The sequence below is a fragment of the Theobroma cacao genome, chromosome 6, assembly GCF_053813885.1.
Source record: "Theobroma cacao isolate CCN51 chromosome 6, ASM5381388v1, whole genome shotgun sequence".
Lineage (NCBI taxonomy): Eukaryota > Viridiplantae > Streptophyta > Magnoliopsida > Malvales > Malvaceae > Theobroma > Theobroma cacao.
Window position 1 is genome coordinate 4,895,302 of NC_142644.1, and position 8,717 is coordinate 4,904,018.

The 8,717-nt window shown below is 33.9% G+C and overlaps 1 non-coding gene across 1 annotated transcript; it reads right to left on the minus strand.

Annotated features, from left to right (window-relative positions):
* Window positions 1-5,777: 5,777 nt before the first annotated feature.
* LOC148762004 (small nucleolar RNA R71) lies at window positions 5,778-5,884 on the minus strand. Its single transcript, XR_016027298.1, has one exon. It is a non-coding gene; the product is annotated as a small nucleolar RNA R71 (small nucleolar RNA).
* Between the last annotated feature and the right edge of the window lie 2,833 nt (window positions 5,885-8,717).

The following is an 8,717-nucleotide window of genomic DNA, read 5'->3' on the forward strand; positions in this document are numbered from 1 at the left end:
TATACTCATTCTTTTCAACTTCATGTTTTAGTTTTCAAGATCGAAGGGAGTTGGATCCTAGGTCAAGGTGCTCCCTCCTATTCATCTTTCAGTAGGTTCGCTACGACTCTCAATGATAGCACCCACACCCAAAGTCACTCTGCTGGTTGTCAAGGGTCGGTTGTATGTTTATATGTGATGGTTTAATATAAATTGTGAGATTTGTTATGAACTTTGTATGTACTTGATTTTCACGATTTAAATTTGAAGAGATTGTTATTAAAAATCAAGAGTCTTAGATCCTAAAGAAAAAGAAGTGATAGATGGACTACTAACGAGTTTACATAGAGAGGCTTGCTTGGGCCTGGTGGGCTATGCCTATTGGACCCATGCACTAGTCATGGCCCGGGTTTTGGGTTGTGATGAATTTCAATGTGCTTAGTTCTGAATATTGAATAGGATTTTTAGAGATGTTAAAGGCACTAGTTTTGTCACAAAAGATAGGAATATTGTGCATGGACATGCCAAAGTCATTCAATTATTCCCTCATCCATAGAATTTGTGCACAACAACTACTTACTGAAATATATTCAACTTGACCATGGATAAAGCAATTGAGTTTTGTTTCTTACTTGACCAAGACACAAGCATGTTTCTAAGGAATTGACAAGTACCATTAGTAATTTTTTGATCTACTTTGCTACCAGCAAAATCAGCATAGAATAGCCAAGAAGATCAAGAGATGACCTTTTTGGATACCATAAACCTAACTCTTGGGTATCCAAGAGGAATCTAAAGATCTTCTTTACAGCAGTTAACTGTGATTCCTTAGGGCATGAGTAAAATCTTGGACATAGGCGCACGCTAAATAATATATCAAGTCTACTTGCTGTTAAATAAAGAAATGAGCCAATCATACCTTTATAAAGTTTTTGGTCCACATTCTTTCCTTTCTCATGTTATCAAGCATTGTGGAGGAGCTCATAAGTGTTCCAAATGATTTCATGTTCATCATACCAAACTTTTTCAGTATCTCCTTAGTGAATTTAACTTGGTTGATAAATATCTCATCCTCACATCACTTGATTTGTAAACTAAGGAAGAAATGTAATTCTCCCATCATACTTATTTCAAACTTACCTTGCATGTCTTTACCAAAATTTGCACAAAATTTTTCATTAGGTGCGCCAAATACTATATCATCAACATAAATTTGAACAATAAGTAAGTCATTTTTGTCTTTCTTAATAAAAATTGTGTTGTCTACACTCCGTTTAGAAAATCCTTTTTCTATAAAAAATTTTAAAAGCTTTTCGTACCAAGCTTTAGGAGCTTGCTTCAATCCATACAATGCTTTATGCAATTTATAAACATGATCAATCTTTTCAAAATCTTTAAAACCAAGGGGTTGTTCAACATAAACTTCTTCTTGAATAAAGCCATTTAGAAATGCACTTTTAACATCTATTTGGAATCAATTAAAATTCATGTAACATGCATATGCAAGCAGGCATCTAATTATTTCTAATCTAGCTACGAGAACAAAGGTTTCATCATAATTAATACCTTTTTCTTGATTGTAGCCTTAAGCAACTAACCTTGCTTTGTTCCTTACCACATTGCCTAACTCATCCAATTTGTTTCTAAATATCCACTTGTTACCAATTATTGGATGGTTGGTTGGCTTTGGAACTAAGGTCCAAACCTTGTTCCTTTCAAATTGGCCAAGTTCTTCTTGCATGGCAATCATCCAACATTTTTCCTTTTCAACTTCCTCAAAATTCTTGGGTTTTACTTGTGAAATGAATGCCACATATTCACAAGCTTCCCTTAGTCCTCTCCTAGTTTTGACACCTTTAGAGGGATTTTCGAGAATTTTCTCTTAACGATGATTTCTTACAAATCTCCAACTTTTAGGAAGATCATTATGTTGATTTTCAGCTCCTTGTAATTCTTCTAATGAAAGTTCTTTTTCATTTTCCTCTTTGAAGCTATTCCAATCATTTTCTTTGTTCTCTAAGCTCATCTTATCCATTTTCTTTTCAATATCATCTGCATCATCATCAAGCATTACCTTTCTTGGTGTAGAATTAATTTAATAAAAAACAACATGAATAGATTCTTCTATGACTAATGTTTTTTTGTTAAACAGTTTATAAGCTTTGGAATTCAATGCATAGTCTAAGAAAATTGCTTCATCACTCTTAGCATCAAATTTTCCCCAGGTGTGTTTTCCGTTATTAAAAACAAAACATTTGCATTCAAACTCCCGAAATGTGAAATATTTAATTTTCTACCTTTGTACAGTTCATAAGGAGTTTTTGAAATTATGGCTCTAACGTAAAGCCTATTCAAACATAGGCTATTGTATTTACAACTGAAACCTAAAAATATTTTGGCAAATTGTTTTAAAAAAGAATTGTTCTTGCTATTCTTTTAAAGTCCTATTCTTTCTCTCAACAACTCCATTATGTTGTCGAGTTATAGGGGCTGAAAAATTATGATCAAAACCATTTTCATTGCCAAAAGTTTCAAAATCACCGCTCTCAAACTCTCCACCATGGTCACTTCTAATGCTAACAATGGAAAGCCTTTTCTCATTTTGTACTTTCTTACAATGTTTAACAAAGGTAGGCAATGGATCATCTTTGTGAGTATGAAAATATACCCAAGTATATCTAGAATAATCATCAACAATAACACAACCATATGATTTGCTTGCCATGCTAGTAACATCAATTGGTCTAAACAAATCCATATGTAATAGTTCAAGTGGTCTAGAAGTTGAAATCACTTTCTTTGATTTAAAAGAACTCTTTACTTACTTTCCAAATTGACATGCATCACAAACCTTATCATTTTCAAAAGAAATGTGAAGTCCAATGACTAAATCTTATCTTAAAAGTTTTGAAATAGTGTGCATGCTAGCATGTGCTAATTTTCTATACCACAACCAACTATCACACATATCATTGGCATCAGACAAGATTCATTTTGAGGCTCTATCTCATCAAGAAAAATCACATACATATTCTTAATTCTTTTACTAATGAATGCTACTTTGTTAGTGTCAATGTCAATTACTTGACATTCAGGGGAATCAAAGCAAACTCTAAAACCTTTGTCGTAAAGTTGACTAATGCTTAATAGATTGTGCTTTAATCCTTTAACAAATAAAACATACTTGATTTGAGTTTGAGAAGAGTTACCAATGGTTCCAATTCCTTTGGTAATATCTTTGGAGTCATCACTAAAGAAAAAATCTCCCATTCTCCTTTCTATCAAGCTTAACAAATAGCTTTTCATCTCTGATCATATGCCTTAAGCAATGGGCATTCGGATCTAAAATGGCCAAGTTTTTTGCATTCAAAGCATACCACTTCATCTTTTTTGTTGAAGTCATTCTTGTATTTGTTTTTCCATGAGGAACCTTGATATTTTTTATAATTTCTTCTTCCAAATCTCTTGTCTTTTTGGCTCATCAACTTCCTAAATCTTTTAGCAATCATGGTTAGCTCTTCATCCTTATCACTTGTAATGTTTTCGAATTCTTCTTCAAGTGAAGTCACCTTCAAGGCAAGATTTTTCTTTTTCTCTTTAACTTCTTTCTTTTCTTCCTCTATTATATAGAGTTATCTATCCACATTTTGGATGTTAAAATAGCTAAGTCCATGTGTTTTAAGTTGATTTTAGTTAGCTTTTATGTTTTTAGTTAATTAGTTTAAAGCATCTTAACTTATTTTAATTCAAGTAATTCTAGTTAATTTTCATGTGGGAAGTCCTATTTTAAGCCAGTATTGATTTAGTCCTTGTTTTTGTAGGTTTTCAAATGCATAAAGTTAAATGGTGATGAACTATGCAATGAAGACCAAGTGTAGATTTCTATTAAACATGTTATAGTAATTAGCCCATAAATCAAGCTACAGAGATTCAATCAAAGTGATTCTTGAACCATTGAAAAGATGAGAGGCATACCTACAATATTCATGTTTATCATTTCTCTCAGATCAATCTCAAGGTAAGAGAAAATCACTTTTCAAGATGAGGCACTGTAGTAGTTTTGCACCAAGGTAGCACAAGGAGCAGCGCTGCGGCCTTGAGTCTTAGGAGCAGCATTACTCCCATACTAAATCTTGATAGCTTAATGCCACAGCACTCAAGGAAGAAGGTTACAGCACTCTGATGTGTTTCACTAGAACACAACTATTTGGGATTTCATTTTTCAAGTTTTTTGGGTAGCTATAAATATGTGATTTTCAGTAGTTGAGAACGAGAGTCTATGAGAGGAAAGGAACGACAGTTAGAGAGAAAAGAAAAAGGTTCTACAAAGGAAGGAAATGAGAAGAAAATGAAGAGGATTGAAGATTGCGAATCAACGGTAGCCTTGTTCTTCATTCTAGTATTTCATTTCTTTCTTTCTTTTGCTGTAGAAATGATTTGTTCTCTTGAAATTATGATGTTTGTTGAAGAAATGGTGATGAACTAATCTCTTTTTCTAGGATTATAGGTTATTTCAATATGCAGTTTGAATATATGATTTTTCTTTGCTTAGTATTAATGGGTATTGTATGGTTTATTCAAATTCATGTTTTATGCTTTCCATTGCTTGATCACTAGTTGAAATGATTAGGTTGTCTAAATGCAACTCGACAAAGGGAGTTTAGATTAGACCATTGATTTGAATAACATATGTTTGATTCACTTAGAGTTAAGTGATGAATTCGTATTTAGGATAGACATATACCTAAATACAATAGGCAGTCAAATTAGAACATAAACTTAATGAGCATTCTTAATTAATTTGCATTGACTTATGGGATTAATTTTGAAAAGTATGTGTGCAAGAATTTGGACAAAGAATTATACATAAAATCAGATTCTAGGTTAGCCATTCATCCCATTATTCTAATTTTAAAGGAAAAATTAGATTCAAATGAAATATTAAGAGACACCATGATCCTAGGTCTTTACACTAATAGTTTCTTTAGTAAAATTACATTCATATCTTTAGTTGGTTTTAGTTGTAAATTTTACATTAATTAAGTGTTAAAAATTGAGTGTTTGGATAAGAAAATTTTTGTTATAAATTTAATACTTAGTAAAAGTTTAGGAGCAAATCTCTGAGGGGAATGATACTTGACTTACCTCTATATTACTTGAGTGATACGTATACTTGCGTGTACAAAATCGACAATAAGTTTTCGGCATCATTGTTGGTGATTTGCATTTCCTAATTATTTTGTTGATATTAAATTAAACAAAATTGTCTTAGTTCAAGTTTGTTTCTTTTTGTGTTTTTCAAGTACGTATTGGGCATTGTATGAGAAAAACAAGAAACTTGGAAATTACCTCTTGTGACCCGAAAATCAAAAGAACATTTTTGAAGACTTAGAAAGAAAAATTTACAAGGTTTTGCTTCTTTTAATACAATGGTTGAACAATAGAGAGAGTGACAAGTTCAGGAGAAAGTAGTGGGTGAATATCAGTCGTTAAAAGATTATGCTATTCTGCTATTTCAAGGTATTCCATCAAGTATTAGAAGGCCAACCATTCAATCACATAATTTTGAGATTAATCCAGCCATTATCACTATGATCTAGACATCAGTTTAATTTGCAAGTATTTCAAATGACGATTTGAATGTGCATATCTTAAACTTCTTAGAGATATGTGATACATTCAAGCACAATGGGGTCATGGATGGTGCAATATGCTTGAGGCCTATTCTCTCAATCATAACTTGGGATGACCTTGCCTAAAAATTCCTTGTTAAATTCTTTTCTTTGACAAAGATAGCGAAGATGAGGAATGATATTACTTTGTTTACACAATTTGATGGTAAGTCATTATATGAAGCTTGGGGAAGATACAAGGACCTACTTAGGCACTGTTCTCATCATGATCTTCCAAAGTTGGCTCCAAGTGCAAACATTTTACAATGGATTGAGTGGTCAAGTAAGAGCCACCATTGATGTCATTGTTGGAGGAGCCTTCATGGCGAAGTCCATTGATGACACACATGACCTATTGGAAAAGATGGCGTTGAACAACTACCAATGGCCATCAGAGCGATCTATGCATAGAAGAGTAGTTGGAGTTCTCGAAGTGGATGCCATCACGACATTAACTGCATACGTAGTTGCTCTAACTAAAAAATTTGATTCTTTTGGAACTAATCTTGTTCAAAGTCTTTTTGTAGTATATGAATTTTGTGGAAATGTACACGCTAGTGATCAATGTCCAGTTGGCAACATAGAAAATGTTTCGTATGTAGGGAACAAGCAGCAACAACACAACCCATTCTCCAACACCTATAATCTTGGATGGAGAAACCATCCAAACTTCTCATGGGGAACAATCAAGGAGCATAAGATTCAAGGCCAAACATTCTTCCTAGTTTTCAACAGTAATCAAAAGCTTCTATTCTGGATAAGAAACCATTAATAGAGGAGTTGTTGATGCAGTACATGGCCAAGACAGACTCTCTTATTCATAGTCAAGCAGCCTCGTTCAGAAACTTTGAGACACAAGTTGAACAATTGGGAAGCTCAATCAATAATAAAGCTCTAGGGACTTTGCCTAGTGACACAAAGGCAAATCCGAAGAGGGAAGGCAAAGAGCAAGATAAAGCCATTACATTGAGAAATGGTAAAGAGATTGAAGGTAATACTCGACAAGCAGAACAAGTTGACAAGAGATCCCAAAGTGAAACATAGATAATAAGTCCTAACAAGCAAAATAAGGAAAAGGAAGCTAAAGTTACACCACACCAACACCACACTTTCTTCAACAATTCAAAAGCAACAGTAAGAAAGTCAATTTTAGAAGTTTATGAAGGTATTTAAGAAAATTCACATCAACATCCCATTTGCAAAAGCTTTAGAACAGATGCCTTCGTATGTCAAGTTTTTGGAGGATATATCATCATAGAAAAAACAATTGGGTGAGTTCGAGATAGTGGCACTCACGAAGGAGTGTAGTGTAATTATACAAAACAAGCTTCTATTGAAGCTCAAAGATCTTAGCAACTTTTCAATTTTGTGCACTATTAATGCATTTTATTTCGCCAAGGCTCTATGTGGCTTGGGAGCTAGTATCAGCCTGATGCTGTTGTATATTTACAAGAAATTGGGTTTAGGGGAGATTGAGCCCACCACAGTGACTTTAGAATTAGCAGACTGCACCATCACAGATCTGAGAGGCATTGTCGAAGATGTGCTAATGAAAGTTGACAAGTTTATCTTTCTAGTAGACTTCATTGTACTCGATATGGGGGAAGACAAAGAGATTCCAATAATTTTGGAGAGATGTTTCTTACGTATTGCCAAGGCAGTCATAGATGTAGAGAAAAGGGAGTTTACCTTGAAAGTCCAAGAATAAAAGGTAATGTTCAATATCTTTTTAAAATTTGCTAATGATCATGAAGAAGGCTATGTAGTGAGTATAGTTGATAAAGTCATGATAGAAATGTTTGAGGTGAGTCACCTTATTGATCCACTTAAAGGTTCCTTAGTAGTTGATTTAGAGAAAGATGACGAAGATTTTGTTGAATGCTAGATGCTCTTTCCCATGTCATGAGGACACAGTATGAGATGTTGGATGCTTTATCTTTATCTACACCAATAAAACCATCCATAAAAGAGCCTTCAAATTTAGACCTTAAACCTCTACCCAATCACTTGAGGTATGCGTATCTTGGTAACTCATCTACACTTCCTATTAGTATTTCATTTGGTCTTACCAACGTGCAGGGTGATAAGCTATTGACAGTTTTACGAGAACACAAAAAGGCATTGTGATGGACGATTGTAGACATAAAAGGGATTAGTCCTTCAATATCTATGCATAAGATCTTACTGGAGGAAGACCGCAAAGCCACCATAGAGCATCAATGAATACTCAACCCGATCATGAAAAAGGTGGTAAAAAAGGAGATCATCAGATGGTTAGACGTTGTTATTATCTATCCTATATTGGATAGTGCATATGTAAGCCTGATGCAACATGTACCCAAGAAGGGCAAGATGACAATGGTTTTTAACGATAATAATGAGCTTATGTCAACAAGAATCGTATATGGATGGAGGGTATGCATGGATTACAAGGAAGCTCAATAAAGCCACAAGGAAATATCACTTTCCATTACCATTTATTGATCAGATGTTTGATGAGCTAGTAAGGAAGGAATTTTTCAGTTTCTTGGATGGGTATTCAGGTTACAACCAGATAACTAAAGCCTTGGAGGATTAAAAAAAGGCAACATTTACCTGTCCTTGTGGCACTTTTGCTTTTAGGAGGATGCCATTTGGACTCTATAATGCTCCAGTTACTTTCCAGCGATGCATGATGAATATATTTTTTGATAATATGGAGCATTCACTTAAGGTATTTATGGATGACTTCTCTATTTTTTGTAATAATTTTGATGACTGTTTATTGAATCTTGATAGAGTTTTGAGACGATATGAAGAGACAAACCTGGTATTGAATTAGGAAAAGTGCCATTTCATGGTACAAGAAGGAATACTTCTCAGCCATGAAGTTTGAAGCAAAAGATTGGAATTGGATAAAGCAAAGATAGAGACAATCGAGAAGCTCCCACTTGTCAAATTCGGTAAGAGGTATTAGAAGTTTTCTTCAACACGTTGAGTTTTATTGGCGTTTCATTAAGGCTTTTTCTAAAATATCTAAATCTTTGTGTTACCTATTGAAAAAGGAGGTTCCTTTTATGTTTGATG